Below are 16,534 nucleotides of genomic sequence, written 5' to 3'. Positions count from 1 at the left end.
TTCAATACTCTTCAGACATATTTGTGTCTTGAGTGCAAGAGTATTGATCCAGCTTGAAATGAGAAATTAGAGTGTTTATAAACACGCCTCTCTTGTGTGTTGATTTATAATAAAGACTGTGTACAACTTAATAATATGTTGCCATCAGGTCCCAGAGAGTGTTTTAGAATATTTTTCAGCAATTCCTAGGGTAAAATTAAATTTAAGTAGAAATTGCGTATGGATAGTAGTCTTCACTTTGAACAGAGATCTTCCTTCTTCCACCTTGTCTCCTAGCAGCGGTCAGGTTCTCTGGAGGATCCTGCAGCATGCATTCCAACGTGCCCTGAGCATGATTTTGTATATATTAAATAAAAAGGGGTAGTTATAAAATTTGAACAGATAATTGTCATCCAAAATACACATTTTTTTCTAAATTAATTTAGTTGAGCTAAAAAAAACAAGCTTCAATGTTCTTTGAAAATACAGAGAACGTTAAATGATCAGTTATGAATAGGCAGATGATGGGGCTGGAGAGATGTCTCAGGAGTGATGCCTGCCTACTGCTCTTGCAAACTATTCATGTTTGCTTCACAGCACCCACATAGGGCAGCTCCCAACAGCCTTTCCAGCTCCGAGGGATCTGCCACCATCTCCTAGAGTCTGAGGGCATCAACACTCATTTGCAAAATACGCACACACACGTACACATAATAAAAAGTAATAATTTCACATCTTTAAAAAAACAAAACAACATGGAATGCCAAAAGGGCATTTTTAGTGTTAAAATTATGTAAGGGAGTACAAAATATAAATGGGAGAGAATGAAATGTTTTGCCTTGGCTTAGTGGTTGCTGTTTTATAAAATTATCATTATTTGATAGCATATAACGTTGACCCAGCAATCTTGATTCTCAGACCTTCAATTTGCTCATCTGACTATAGGATGTATAAGCCTTTACCAATCAGACCCCTACTCATGTTGGGATGCATTTTCAGTGTGTCAGTGCTGCCTTAGTTCTGTAAGGAGAGGCATGAACTGAAAATCATCAAAAGCAAACACTCAACTTTAAGTAACATTTTCAACCAAGTGAAAAACAAAGGGTTGAAATTTCTCCAGAAAGCCTATTCACCCTCTGAAATTATCAAATATGTCTATGAAATCTTCCATATATATGTTTTAATTATCCATAGGTTGTATTTTTGTCATTTTCTACACTATTTTCATAAGTAGATCATATATTTTACGCATTTTTTTTACCCTAAAGAGTTAAGAATTCATAAAATTGAGATGTAGGTGGAAAATACACAAAGGCAGTAGGTGACCTAAAATTGTTCAGAATGCACTTTTGTTCCAATTTAAGCAGGATACTAAGTCAGAGATGAGTAAATAATAGCTTGCCTGGGGATACTTTAACTTATGCACCGATGGCACTTACAAGATACACATGACATTTGCTATGGTTATTATTATTTTTTTATTTCATTCCAAAAGCAAAAGTCACAGAATCCACTTAAAACTTAGTCCTGTCAATCCTACGCTGAATTTCCCTTCTCTCCTGAAGGCCATTACGCTAACATTACCCGTACTATGAGAGAAGCTGGGGCTAATTCTGTGCTCAAAGATGCCAAAATAATTTTGTCACTGCCAAGCGAATCATTTAGCATTTTACAAGCATAGTCATACTTGGACAAGCCTGTCTTTTCAGACTATTCAGGAATAAAACCTAAGCCACCTGCTCAATCAACAAAAGCAATCAGAGAGAAACGAAGTCAAGATTCACTGCAAAGAAAGGTGAGGACAACAGTCATCTGGGAATAGAGTAATACCAACCGCACTCTTGAGAATTATTTTGAGAACAAAGAAAAGCAATTTAGCCCTTTTAGAGGAAGAACACCCTAGTAAGACTTTAATAATAGAAGAAACAAATGTCTCCAGGCTTAAGTGAGGTACTCCATCAAGCATCTGGCAGTGAATGTTTACACTACCATGCTTTCAAGACCCTGATTCCGGTCACATAATAATTACAAAGCATCTACTGCGTGGTAGGCACTCCTAGACATGGAAAACAGAAACTGCTCTGTAAATTAAAAATCAGGAGAAAAGTTACACAGAGCATGCTAAGAGAATCAAGAGTGACAGTTGACCAGTTATAGACACATCACGGACAAATTTCAGAAGAGATTAACAACAAAAGTCTTGGGAGAGTAAGTCTTCTTTTTAAATTTATTTTTTATTTTTTATTTATTACAATTTATATACTTTGTATTCTATCTGTAGCCCCTCCTTCATCCCCTCCCAATCCCACTCTCCTTTCCTTCCTCTTCTCATCCCATGCCCCTCCCCTGTCCACTGATAGGGGAGGTCCTCCTTCTCTTCCGTCTGACCCTAGCCTATCAGGTCTCGTCAAAACTGGCTACATTGTCTTCCTCTGAGGCTTGATAAAGCTGCCTTCCCAAATGTCTTTTATTAAAGTGAGATAAATTCAGGAAGGTGTTAGAAAAAAGATTACATATGAGGCCAAAAGAAAAAAAAACACCAAAGTTACAGAGGCAAGCATTAGATTTTTCGAAGCTATATAGATTAGGCTGAGCCCTTTCAGAAACTACTGGAAAAATATAAGGTAGACAATAGTATTTCAATTTTCAAGATGTTCCTCTTTTGAAGCATAGTATTCAGTTAATACACTCAACAAAAGTTTATTGTACATCTACTTTGAGCAATGCATAGCATTAAAAAATCAAATAGAGCTGTAGCTAGTAAATTTGAGGTCATTGCTTTCATGAAGATTACAGCTCCTCAAAGGACAGTAATTGCTACTTGTTTGGGAGACTGTTTAACCATACTGAGAATGTATGCAGGTTAAACTAAAGACTCTCCTTAGAGATATAAAAAGATACACTGTTAAAAATGAAGAGTGCTTTACAGTTTCATGAGGTCCCATTTATTGATTGCTGCTCTTAGAGCCTGTGCTGGTGGTGTTCTGTTCAGGAAGTTGTCTCCTGTGCCAATGAGTTCAAGGCACTTCCCCACTTTTTCTTCTAACAGGTTTAGTGTGTCTGGTTTTATGTTGAGGTCTTTGATCTACTTGGAAATTAGTTTTGTGCAGGGTGATAAGTATGGATCTGTTTGCATTTTTCTACATGTAGACATTCAGTTTGACCAGCACCATTTGTTGAAGATGCTGTCTTTTTTCCATTGAATGGTTTTGGCGTCTTTGTCAAAGATCAGTTGTCCATAATTGTGTGGGTTTATATCTGGGTCTTCTATTCAGTTTCATTGATCCACCATTTTGTTTCTATGCTCAATCCCCACTCAGAAAGGCAAAGAGGATGGACATAGGAGGAGGGAGGGAACAGGACAGGAGCCTACCACAGAGGGCCTCTGAAAGGCTCTACCGTACAGGGTATCGAGACAGATGTTGAGAATCAACAAAACTTTGGGCAGAGTACAGGGAACCTTATGAAAGAAGTGGGAAATAGTAAGATCTGGAGAGGACAGGAACTCCACACGGAGGAAATTTGAACACAGGGGTCTTTCCAATCAAGTACCATGCGTGGAGATTTCTAGAACCCCTGCACAGACGTAACCCATGACAGTTCAGTGTCCAAGTGGGTTCCATAGTAATGGGAAGAGGGACTGCCTCTGACATAATCTGATTGGCCTGCTCTTTAATCACCTCCCCCTGAGGGGAGAGCAGCCTTACCAGGCCACAGAAGATGACAATGCAGCCACTCTTGATGTGATCTGATAGACTAAGATCAGAAGGAAAGAGAGGAGGACCTCCCCTATCAGTGGACTTGGGGAGGGCCATGGGTGAAGAAGGAGGAGGAAAAGTGGGATTATGAGGGGAGGAGGGAGAGGTTTATGGGGGGATACAAAATGAATAATGTGTAAGTAATAAAAGTTTAAAAAAAAAGAAGTGGGAGATAATAAGACAGGAGCTCCACAAAGACAGCGACAGATCCTAAAAGTCTGGGCACAGGGGTCTTTTCTGAAACTGTTACTCCAACCAAGGACCACTCATGGAGACAGTCTGGAACCCCTGCACAGAGGTAGTCTATGGCAGTTCAGTGTCCAAGTGGGTTCCATAGTAATGGGGACAGGAACAGTCTCTGACATGAACTGATTGGCCTGTTCTTTGATCACCTCCCCATGAGGGGGGAGCAGCCTTACCAGGCCACAGAAGAGGACAGTGCAGCCACTCCTGTTGAGACCTGATAGACTACAGTCAGAGGGAAGGGGAGGAAGACCTCCTTTTTCAGTGGACTTGGAGAAGGACATGGGTGGGGAAGAGGGAGGGTGGGATTGGGAGGGGAGGAGGGAGGGAGATACAGGGAGGATACAAAGTGAATAAACTGTCATTAATAAAAATAAAAACAATTTTAAAAAAACCAAAACAAGCAAGCAAACAAACAAACAAAAGAAATGAAGCAGGGAAAAAAAATGAAGAGGGCATGTAACAAGATGTAATGATACTGATGGGCTAAATGCAGGAACTATTTTCTGACAATAACCATGAATAAGATAATGAGATATTACTGAACCTAAATAAGTTCAAGTCAGACAAAATGTCAGCATGGAAAATAGAAAATGAGCATGAAATCTCATTATCAGTTGAGAGGATATTGGAATGTGTTACTAGAAGAATAAAAGCCATTTTTCTGTGATAGTATGACCCCTTGTATACTGACCACACTTCAAGGCAGGTTCAACACCTAAACGAAGTTGTTCAACACAAGCAGGGCTGGAAGAGGATGAGAGATTGATGGAGATCAAGATAGAAGTAGGGGTAGACATTAATGTAGACATATATGGATGCAGAGACATAGACATAGAAATGATAACATAGAAAAAAGTTGGATTGTTAGGGAGGTGTAGAGGGTTCTAGCAGTAGTTGGAAGAAGGGTGAATATGATCAAAATACATTTATATAAAGTTCTCAAAGAATTCATGAAAAGATCAAAAAATAGAACAAAAATATTTCAAAGACTTGTTGAAGGTTACATAGAAGACCTGTGGTAGTCATTAAAACAAACCACAAAACAGCAGAGTGCTGAGGATTTGATGTATATATTATTGAGGTCTTTGGGGACAAGCCCTGTTTTAGAAACCTTCAAATGAATGCTGATGAAGGTGTAAAAAGGCCCCTATGAAATGGGAGACTTTCTTGAAGCACAGTTGACGGGGAAAGAAATGAAAATATTTCTTCTAACAAAATTATCGTATATAGCCTAGAAATTTATGTTTTGAGATCAAGGGAGTAAGCTTAATGTTGCTGTTGGTTTTTGGAGTGATAATGTGCTTTTGGCATGTAAGAGTAACTGGCATATAAAGCTAAGATTACAGTGACTCAGAGAGATTCAAAGATAGGCCTTTATGATGAAAAAGTGAATGAGGCAGAATATACACTTTAGGGATCTAGAGAATGAACTAAAGTTATAAAGAACTAGAGCGTAAGAGAAAGAATGTGAGAAAATAAGTAAGAATTATGAACTCTTTGATGTATATGAAACCACTTCTATTTCCAAGAACAGCTACCTATGATTTTTCTGCTTCATAAATGCTTCACAGAACTATATCTGTTGACAAATAAACAGGACTCATAAACTAGGTCCTTGTTCTGCAACCAATTGAAAGGTATGTTGGGAAGCAGGACAGACATCAATCATCAGCTTTAATTAGTGATTAATGCTATGTTGGAGAAAGGCAAGCTGGAAAAAAATCATTCTAAATGTATCAACTTTCCCTGAACCACCACAAACCAAGACAGAAAAGTGAAAGTCTCACATACAAAAGACCATCCCACTAAGAAAAATCACAGCCTGGAAGCAAAGGCAATGCATACCTCAACTGTCAGGCAATTTTTTTTTTTAATTTTTGTTTTTGTATTTTTAATTTTTTTTTACAATTTACAATATACAATTCAATGTATATCCTGATTGTATCCCCCTCCCTCAACTCCTCCTAGTCCTGCTCTCTCTCCCACTTCCTCCCTACCCCCTTTCTCTAGTCCACTGAAAGGGGGAGTTCTCCTCTTCTGCCATCTACCTGCATCTACCCCTAGCTTATAGACTCTCATCAGGATCTCCTGGATCCTCTTCCTCTATGGCCTAGGAAGGCCACATCACCAGAGGCAAGTGATCAAAGAGCAGGCAAAGAGATCATGACAGGCAGCCCCTGCTCCCCTTACTAGGGAACCAACATGGAGACTGAGCTGCCTACATCTGAGCAGGGTATAGGTCCTATCCATGCATGGCTCTTGGTTGGTGCATCAGTCTCTGCCAGACCACCTGGGCTCAGATTTTTAGCTTTGTTAGTCTACTTATGGGTCCTGTCTCCTTGTATTCTTCTATCCCCTCCCCTGCTTCTTCCGCAAGACTCCTGTGCTCTGCTAAGTTTGGCTAAGAGTTTCTGCAACTACTTCAATCCCCTGTTGGGTGGAGACTTTTAGAGGACCTTTACAGTAGGCTCTTGTCTTGTTCCCTCTCTTCCACTGCTTCTGGTGTCCCTCCTGTTTACCATTCTGAATGAGGCTTAAGCATCCTCCATAGGTTCCTCCTTGTTGCTTAGCTTCTTTAGGTCTGTAGATTTTAGTATGGTTATCCTATATTATACGGCTAATATCTGCTTATAAGTGAGTATATACCATGAGTGTCTTTCTTTTTCTGGGGGTGACAAATTTCAAGTTAGAGCAAAAAAATATGGATCTCCCACTCAAATCACAAAAGAAACCATGCCTTCTTCTCTCAGAAGCTGAGACTCAAGCCCAACATTCTTTTTTTTATTAATTACACTTTATTCACTTTGTATCCCCCCATAAGCCCCTCCCTCCTCCCCTCCCAATCCCACCCTTCCTCCCCTTTCTGCATGCATGCCCTACTCAAGTCTGATAGGGGAGGTCTTCCTCTCCTTCTTTCTGATCTTAGACTATCAGTTCTCATCAGAAGTGGCTGCATTGTCATCTTCTATGGCCTGGTAAGGCTGCTCCCCCCTCAGGGGGAGGTGATCAAAGAGCAGGCCAATCAGATTATGTCAGAGGCAGTCCCTCTTCCCATTACTATGGAACCCACTTGGACACTGAACTGCCATGGAATGGAATTTTATTTAAGAAGTGGGAGATAGCAAGAGCTGGAGAGGACAGGAACTCCACAAGGAGAGCAGCAGAACAAGAAAATTTGAACACAGGGAACTTCCCAGAGACTCATACTCCAACCAAGGACTATTCATAGAGATAACCTAGAACCCTGCACAGATGAAGCCCAACATTCTTAATTCATTTCTGGGATGTACTGGAATAGGGACTTTGGAAACTGATCTACTGTGTTTCAGTGTGCAGCCAATAATAGGATTCTCCAGTGCAGATATTTGCTAGGGAACGAAGAGTCATAGCCAACTTACACCCTTTGCATTCTTGCCTGTTGATCTGAGATATTTGACCCAAGTTAATTCTAAGGTTGAATTTTTCAGGAAAGCACATCAGTGCTTTTGTCAAGTAAACAATACTTCTACACTAAAGAGATAGCCAAGAAAATGCCATTCATTTTTTTCTGGGGTATGGTATGGCAGGCACTCATTTAGCTCCTTCTAGCTCAATGAGAATGGATTTTTAATTCTTCAGAAGTTTTAAAATATATTAAGATTTTTTGAGCACTTTTAAGTTTATGAGTAGGATAAGGAGTTCCCATGTCGTACTCAATATTTTTCTCTCCCAATAGCTCTGTCTGTTAGCATCCTCCATTAATGTTGTTCTTTGATAAAACATTGACACAATTATTAATTGATACCTATAGTCTATGATGGAGTTTATGCATTTTTTTGTGTTGTACAGTAGATGAGTTTTGACAAATGCATCCATCATTGTTGTGTCATGTGGAATGGTTTATTGACCTATGCTACACCTCTTCATCCATCTCCTCACATGAAGCTTTAGCCAACACTGACCTTTCTTTTGTCTCATAGTTTATTCAGAAGATTTCTCCAGTTAGATTTAGATAGCATGCAGCCTTCTAAGATTAGCTTCTTTGGAGTAACTCTATTCATTGCAGATTCCTATGTCATTTGTGGTTTGAAAACACATTTGTCTTTATTGCTAAGTAATGTTCCCATGTATGGCTACATCCGCCTGTTTTTTGACTCACCTGTTGAGCGGCATCTTGCTACAGGGTATTCTTCATGTCTAACTAGAGTCAAAAATATGTACCAAAAACCATAACAAACACTCAGTAGCATTTTAAGAAGGGAGGGGCATTTATGGGAACAATAGTGACTCACCTCAGCAACAGTGTATATTTAAATAGGCAGGTGTGAAATGAAGTTGGGAGAAGGTTCTCATTGAGAACCTAATAATTTTCAATAAACCTTATTTGTAATTTTAGAAAGGAAAACAGCTGCTTGTGCTGTTGTCTCAGACCAACAGCTGAGCGACTGTCGCCTTCTTGTGAAACTTAGGAATTTAAACTGCTAACAGCTCTCGTCACCATATGCCGTCTTACTCCCTCTTTACATAGATTCTAATTTTGATTTAATCTTTGCTAATTTCATTTATCTTTTGGCTCTGTGTTTTCACACCTTCCTGAGTAGAAGCATTTTAGTGTTGCGCTTCAGAGCTACCATTTAGTAAGGTTAACCTGAAAGATTTTTTTTTTTTTTAATATATGGCATAGGAAACTTTTTCTCCTGGTTATTTCATTTATTTCAATTGGGGAGCCACTCTTGACATATTTTCAGCACAAAATTAGTCTGCCTTTTCTCTATAATTTGTCACCTCACTGGCCTAAGATGAACCAATTTCTTCCGCGCATTCCTCCAATATCTGTCTTGCTCTGATTTGGTTGTCTTAGGTCTTGTGTGACATTTCCTATTCTCTTGTCATTGTTTACAACAAGATATTTTGAGATAGAAATATTGTAATTAAATTATAATCTGCAAAATAAAAAATGGTTTCTGGAAGTATAATTTCCCACCAGAAAACTCACCCAGTAATGTGTACACTTGAAAACTTCTTCAATATATTCATGGATTTGTACGTCTATCACCAAAATCAAATTTTAGAGTATTTTGACCCCTTAATTGTTCTTGTTTCTACTTGTTCTTGTTGACAGGCACTTCTCATGAGCCCATTTTGTTCTGCTAATACACATCTTGTTTTTACACATTTTCTTATCCTTATAACTCACATAAATGGAAATACTGATACCCTTGCATACTTCTGTGACAGGCTTCTATGACTTAGAATGATACTTTCAAGTGTAATCATGCTCTAAGTATAAGGCAGTACTTCATTAGTTCTAATGATATAGCAATGGTTCATATACGGTAAATATCATTCAGATACTCATCAGCTGATAGAACTGGGTTTCCACTCCTGACCTATCATGAATATTCATCACCATGTTTTTTGTGCAGGCTATGTTTACTATATATTTCATTTGGATACATACATTGGTGAGGAATTAAGGGTTGTATGGTATCACTATACTTCCATTTGGTTAGAACAGTGGTTCTCAGCCTTTGGATAACGACTTCTTTTGGGGTTGAACAGCCTTTTCTCAGGGATTGCCTAAGACCATTGAAAAATTCAGGAGAAGACTGTGGCCTTCTTGGAGAAGATCGTGGCCTTCTCCTCTCCCTGTCATGGTTTGTGCCTGTCCCCTCATATCGGTGTACTCTGAAAAGGGGGAGTCATCTGGAAAGAATGTCAAATTGCCAGCTGTGTTCAAAGCCCCCATTCGACCGGATATCATGAACTTTGTTCACACCAACCTGAGGAAAAACAACAGGCAGCCCTATGCCGTCAGTGAATTGGCAGCTCACCAGACCAGTGCTAAGTCTTGGGGTACTGGGAGAGCTGTGGCTCGAATTCCAAGAGTTCGAGGTGGTGGGACCCACCGTTCTGGCCAAGGTGCCTTTGGAAATATGTGTCGTGGGGGCCGCATGTTTGCGCCAACCAAAACCTGGCGTCGTTGGCCCTGCACAGTGAACACAACCCCAAAGTGATATGCCATCTGTTCTGCTCTGGCTACCTCAGCCTTACCAGCTTTGGTGATGTCTGAAGGTCATCGCTTTGAGGAAGTTCCTGAGCTGCCTTTGGTGGTTGCAGATAAGGTTGAAGGTTACAAGAAGACCAAGGAGGCTGCTCAGCTGCTTAGGAAACTTAAAGCCTGGAATGACATCAAAAAGGTCTATGCCTCTCAGAGCATGAGAGCTGGCAAGGGCAAAATGAGAAACCGACAGCACATCCAGCGCAGGGGACCGGGCATCATCTATAACGAAGACAATGGAATCATCAGGGCCTTCAGAAACATCCCTGGTATTCCTCTGCTTTAATGTAAGGAAGTCGAACATTTTGGAACTTGCTCCTGGTGGGCATGTTGGACGTTTCTGCATTTGGACTGAAAGTGCATTCCGGAAGTTAGACGAGTTATATGGCATTTGGCGTAAGGCTGCTTCAACCAAGAGTAACTATAACCTTCCCATGCACAAGATGATGAACACAGAGCTTAGCAGAATCTTGAAAAGACAGAAATCCAAAGAGCCCTCCGAGCACCACGCAAGAAGATTCAGCGGAGAGTCTTGAAGAAGAATCCACTGAAGAACGTGAGAATCATGTTGAAGCTGAACCCTTATGCAAAGACTATGCGCAGGAACACCATTCTTCGCCAGGCCAGAAATCAAACTCTGCGTGAAGAAACTGGAAGCAACAGAAGCAGCAGCCCTGGCAGCCAAGTCAGAGAAGGTTGTGGCAGAGAAGGGGGCTGCAGGCAAGAAAGAAAAGAAACCTGTAGATGTCAAGAAGCTGAAGAAGCCTGCAGGAAAGAAGGCTGCCCCAGTCAAGAAGGCAGCAGCTGAGAATAAACCAGCAGAGCAGAAACCTACTGCAGAAGAAAAAAAGCCTGCTGCATAAACTACTAAAATTTGTATCATTCCGTAGAACAAAAAGAGACAGGTCTATTTGAATAAAAACCTAATCAAAGAAAAAGAAAAAAGAAAAATTCAGATGTTTACATTACAATTCATAGCTCCAGTTATAAAATAGCAACAAAAATAGTTTTATGGCTGGGGGTCACCACACTCGGAGGAACTGTATTGAATGGTCATAACATTAGAAACGTTGAGAACCACTGACTTGAAGAAAAAACAAAATTGTTTCTCAAAGCAATTGCACCATTTTCTGTTCCCATCACCAATGCACATGGACTGGTTTCTTCATATCTTTGCCAAACATGCTATTACCTCTCTGATAGTTATCCTAATCAATGTATAGCGACACAGGCTAAAGGATCAAACAGTTTTGCTAATGGTTAATTGCCTTTTGAATTGCTTATTGGCCAAATGTGTATGCTCTTAAAGCAAAAGCCTACTAATCCTTTTCTCACTTTAATGGCATTGTTAACATTTTAATATGAAATGGCAAAACATTTTTTACATAACAAGTGTCCAGAAAATGATTTTTAAATATGTTTTCTCATTCTGCTATTTTCTTTTCTTTTGAATCGCAAGACTTTAAATGACACAATCCAGTTGTTTTGTTGTTGTTTTGTTCTCTCTCTTTCTCTCTCGTTCTCTTTCTCTCTCTCTCTCATGTGTGTGTGTATGTGTGTTTGTGTGTGTGTGTGTATGTGTGTGTGTGTGTGTGTGTGTGTGTTTTCAGTGTGCTCCTGGGGCTCAGTCCTCTACCTCAGAACCATAAGGATTTTACACATACTTTTGTCCAAAAATTATAGAGACTAGTTCCGACTTTCATTGGTGGTTTGCTTGTTTTTTATTTATGTTTGTTTAATTTTTGTTTTGTACATATGCTCTGAGGTGAGGTTCTAACTTTATTCATTTGCATACAGTCATTCAGTTTCCCCAGCATCATTTGTTGAAATGACTATTTTTCACCATTCAATTTTCTTGGTAGCCTTTTCAAAAATAAATTGACCATATGTTTGTAATTATGCCAGTACCTCCTATCTTGATTACTGTAGCTTTGCTGAAAGGGTTGAAATCAGAGACTAGTAGGCAATATTGTTTGGCTATTCTTGGTCCTTTGCAGTTCCGCTGCAGATTTAACTTCAGCTTTCCAAATTTCTTCCAAAACTCCAGCAGAGATTTTGATAGAAATTATACTGAATCCTTAGATCACTTTATAGAGGCTTGCCATCTCAACAGTGTCTTATAATTCATAAGCATGCACTATCTTTCTAGTTGTAAAGTTCTATTTGCTTTCTTCTTCTATCACATTAGTTTTTGTAATACAAGTCTCATCTTCCTCTAAATGTATACTTAAGAATTGCATTTTATCATGCCACTATAAATAGAACTGTCTTAGGAATGTAATAGAAGTAACTGATTTTTTTTGTTTATGATCTTAAGTGTCACAGACTTACTAATCTTGTGTGTGTGTGTGTGTGTGTGTGTCTGAAGTGTGAGTTTGTGTGTGTGTGTCCTCTAGATACAAGGTCATTTAATTCACCAATAGAATTCAATTTATTTAGTTCATCCCAATTTTCATACATTCCATTCTTCTTTTCTGCTTAATTCTGTAGGCTGGAGTCTCCATTAAAATGTTAAAAACAAGCAGTGAGATTGGACATTCTTGTCTTCTTCTTGATCTTAGGTTAAAAATATTCATCATTTTGCAGTTAATCTTAACTAATTTTGGTAAATAGATGTTCATTATCAAATTGAGGAACACTGTTTATATTCCTAACATGCTGAATAATTTTTATCACGAGATATCATCAGATTGTCAAATGATTATGATATAGTTATATTTTTTTGTCTTTTATTCTGAGTGGTATATTTAAACAAAGGATTAAGGGATATTAAAACTGTCCATTAACTGAATAAATCCTGTTTGGCAAAAGTGTGTAAACATTTTAATATGTATCTGTCTTTGGTATGCTAATATTTTGTTGAAGATTTTTGCAAATATAGTGGAAAAGAAGAATCCGCTACCTTCTTTCTCTCTCCCTTTCTCTCTCTTTCTCTCTGTGTGTGTGGTTGTGTGTAATATTTTTTATCTACTTTTTATACTAGGATGATGCTGACTTTATAGGAGACAGCACAAAATTCTTTCGAACTCACCTACTTTGAAAATGTTTGTAATAATTTTTCCTTGAACAATTGGTGAATTTTACTAGAGTAACTTGGATCTGTATTTTAGGGAAGGTTTAAGATGATAATTTTATTATTTTAAACAATATTAGCATGCTCAGTGTTTCAGATACAAGTTAGTAATATTCAGAATCTGATATTTTATTTATTTATGTTTATTTTTAGAGTGCATTTTTCTCTTTTCTTGTAATTTATTTTCTTTTTTCTTTTTTTAATTTTTTTAATATTAGTTACAGTTTGTTAACTTTGTATCCCTGCTGTATCCCACTCCCTCTTTCCCTCCCAATCACACCCTCCCTCCCTCATCTCCTCCCTGCCCTTTCCAAGTCCACTGATTGGGGAGGACCTCCTCCCCTTTTGTCTGATACTGGTTTATCAGGACTGGCTGCAAAGTCCTCCTCTGTGGCCTAGCAGGGCTTTTCCTCCCTCATGGGGGGAGGGGTACAAAGAGCGCGCCATTGAGTTCATGTCAGAAATAGTACCTGTTCCCCTTATTAGGTTACCCACTTGGATACTGAGCTACCAAGGGCTACATCTGAACAGAGGTTCTAGGTTGCATCCATACATGGTCCTTGTTTGGAGAAACAGTCTCATAAAAAATCCCTGTGCCCAGAAACACATGGTATATACTCACTTATATAGACCTATAAGAGAGGAAAACCATAATGAAGTCTATACACCTAAAGAAGATAAACAAGAAGGAGGACCTGGGGTACGATATGAAAGATAAATGGGATGGACATTTGGATGTAGGAGCAAACAAGTAACAGGACAGGAGCCTACCACAGAGGGCCTCTGACAGACTCTACCTAACAGTGTATCAAAGCAGATATTAGAGTGCATTTTAATTACAATATAATTACTATTTAATTATCATCTCCTTCTCTTTCTTCACTCCAAACCTCACATACATTCTTCCTAGCTGTACTTCAAATCTATGACCTCTTTTTTCATCCATTGTTAGTGGATGCAAATACATATATGTAGGCATGTGTGTGTGTGTATGTGTATGGCTTCCTAAGAGTGTATTTCATTTAGCTTACCTAATTGTAAGTCTTATCTACAATAGCATTTTTATAATCCTTTAAACTTCTATAAGGTTAACAAAATATCCCTTCATTTCTAATTCCAGTAATCTAAATTATTTTTTACACTAAAGGCTTGTCAATATCATTAACATTTCAAAAAAAGACCATATTCACTTCAGTTTTCCTTTATTCCAAGTTCCCAAGTACATCTTTCTCTTTGCCATTACTTCAGACCTGTTTATATCTCTGACTCCAAAAATATGGTTAATGGTTTTCAAAACTGAGTGTCTTTCATGTTTGACTTGATTGTGAAAACTTTTTGTATTCATGTGTTTACTGACATAGTATAATTAAACCTGGTATTTGGACATTGGGTTTGGGACTCATGCATTTTTTTTTGTTTCTCTATTAAATTACTGTAAATGGAGCAGGATATATATATATATATATATATATATATATATGTTATATAATATATTACATATAGTGTTAATATTATGTAATTATATGTATTATTTGTCACATATATTACATATATGTAATATATATAATACAAGTACATATTACAATACTTGATACTTTGTTAAACATTTAAATGTATTTGAGTTGTATCAGTGGTTGTTTTAAGTAGTATAATGTCCACTATAATTAAGAACCTATCTCTGTCCCTTTCAGATTTACCTAGTAAAGTAAATACAACCCACAGCGTAAGGCCACACTAACAGAATTGATCATGTTGAAATCAGAGAGTTGAGAAAAGAAGACCAAGAAGAGGAACTGGAACACTCAATAACAGAAAATGAGAAACTTAAAAGCATATATGAATGAAGCATGAGAGAGTTTGGGGATAACAACAAAAGACCAAATATCTAAATTATGATCATAAAAGGAGGAGAAGAAAACATAAGCAAAGGCATAGACAATATCTTTAATAAAGGTATTGGAGAAAATTTCCAAAAACTAATAAACCTGATGCCTACCAAGTTATGACAGAATGTCAATCACACAAGACTAGAAAACAAATTCTCCAGGATGCGTTGTCAGAAGCCATTCTGTTAAAGGAACTCATTAGGAATGTGGGCCTTCTGGAAGGTTATCTGGTGTTTTGCAAATTCTGTACAGTGGTGCACCCAGAAATGCTTCCAGCAGATTTAAATCTCATAAATTATGGAAAACTTGTTTTAGTGTGGTTGTATTTTACCTGTATTTTTCTATTAGTTCTTATCACACATACTACTTAACTACAGTGAAATAATAAGTTGATATAAACACTTCATGTAGTCTCACTGTTTCAAAGAGTGAAGAACTAAGAGCAAATATGTGTATAAATTTTGCTATATGAGCATCCCTAGTTATTCTGTCTGATTCAACATTTCTGTACTGAATTAAAAATGTTTAATGGTTTTCTTTCTTCAGTATGACTATATCCCTGGTGACTTACTTCGTGCTTCTACTGGCAAATATATTACATTTCTGCTTGCTGTGTGCCCATTTGCTGTTCTGTACAATTAACTTCTCAGTCACTCAAAGGACAACACATGCTTACACTGTTATTGTGTATAATTATTTTAAGATACCTTTTTCCCTCATAATTTTCAGTTATTGTTTAGTGCTACTTACTTGTAATTTGAAGAACATTTATAATTATTTTAAGGATGATCGACTAGACACATTTTTCAGGTTTTACTTGGTAAATTTTACTTCACTCTTATTTCTGAAGCACAGTTTTCTTAAATACAATTTTTTGACAGATTTTGCCATTAATGCTTTGAATGAATCACTCAAACCATTTTGGACGTTTTATTTCTGATGAACAGTAACTTTGATGCAATGATTCCTTTAACAGTTGAATTTTCCAAGATTTTTTCTTTGTCTTTACCCAGCATTTTAATTGCCATAACTGGATTGTGTGTGTGTGTGTGTGTGTGTGTGTGTTTGAGGGAATTCTCATTTAACATTAATTTTGTTGAAGTTCTTGATTTTTATGTATGAATGTCATTGTAGATTGGAATCTGAAATATCCCTCAAAGACCGCCATACTAAAAGCTTATGAGGAGGTTAGAATACGAATATCCTTTATAGACTCGTCTGTTTGAATGTTTGGCACTATTACAATGTGTGGCCTTGTTGGAGAAGGTGTGGCCTTGTTGGAGGAAGTATGTCACTGTGGGGGCAGACTTTGAGGTCTCCTATACTCAAGCTACACCCAATACAGTCTACACCTGCTGCCTTGAGATCAAGATGTAGAACTGTCAGCTTCTTCGCCAGCATCATGTCTGCCTTCATGATGCTACGCTCCCTGCCATGATGGCAATGGACTAAACCTCTGAAAGAGTAAGCCAGCCCAGATTAAATGCTTTCCTCAATAAATAGCTGCCTTGGTCATGGTGTCTCTTCAAAACAATAAAACTCTAACTAAGAT

The 16,534-nt window shown here is 38.0% G+C and overlaps 1 pseudogene; it reads left to right on the top strand.

Moving 5' to 3' along the window:
* Positions 1-9,616: 9,616 nt before the first annotated feature.
* On the top strand, positions 9,617-10,886 carry LOC110544622 (large ribosomal subunit protein uL4-like; annotated as a pseudogene).
* The last annotated feature ends 5,648 nt before the right edge of the window (positions 10,887-16,534 follow it).

The sequence above is a fragment of the Meriones unguiculatus genome, chromosome 2 (genome assembly GCF_030254825.1).
Source record: "Meriones unguiculatus strain TT.TT164.6M chromosome 2, Bangor_MerUng_6.1, whole genome shotgun sequence".
In the NCBI taxonomy this organism is placed as follows: Eukaryota; Metazoa; Chordata; class Mammalia; order Rodentia; family Muridae; genus Meriones; species Meriones unguiculatus.
The sequence above is the reverse complement of the archived record's forward strand: the minus strand, read 5'-3'. Positions and strand labels throughout refer to the sequence as shown.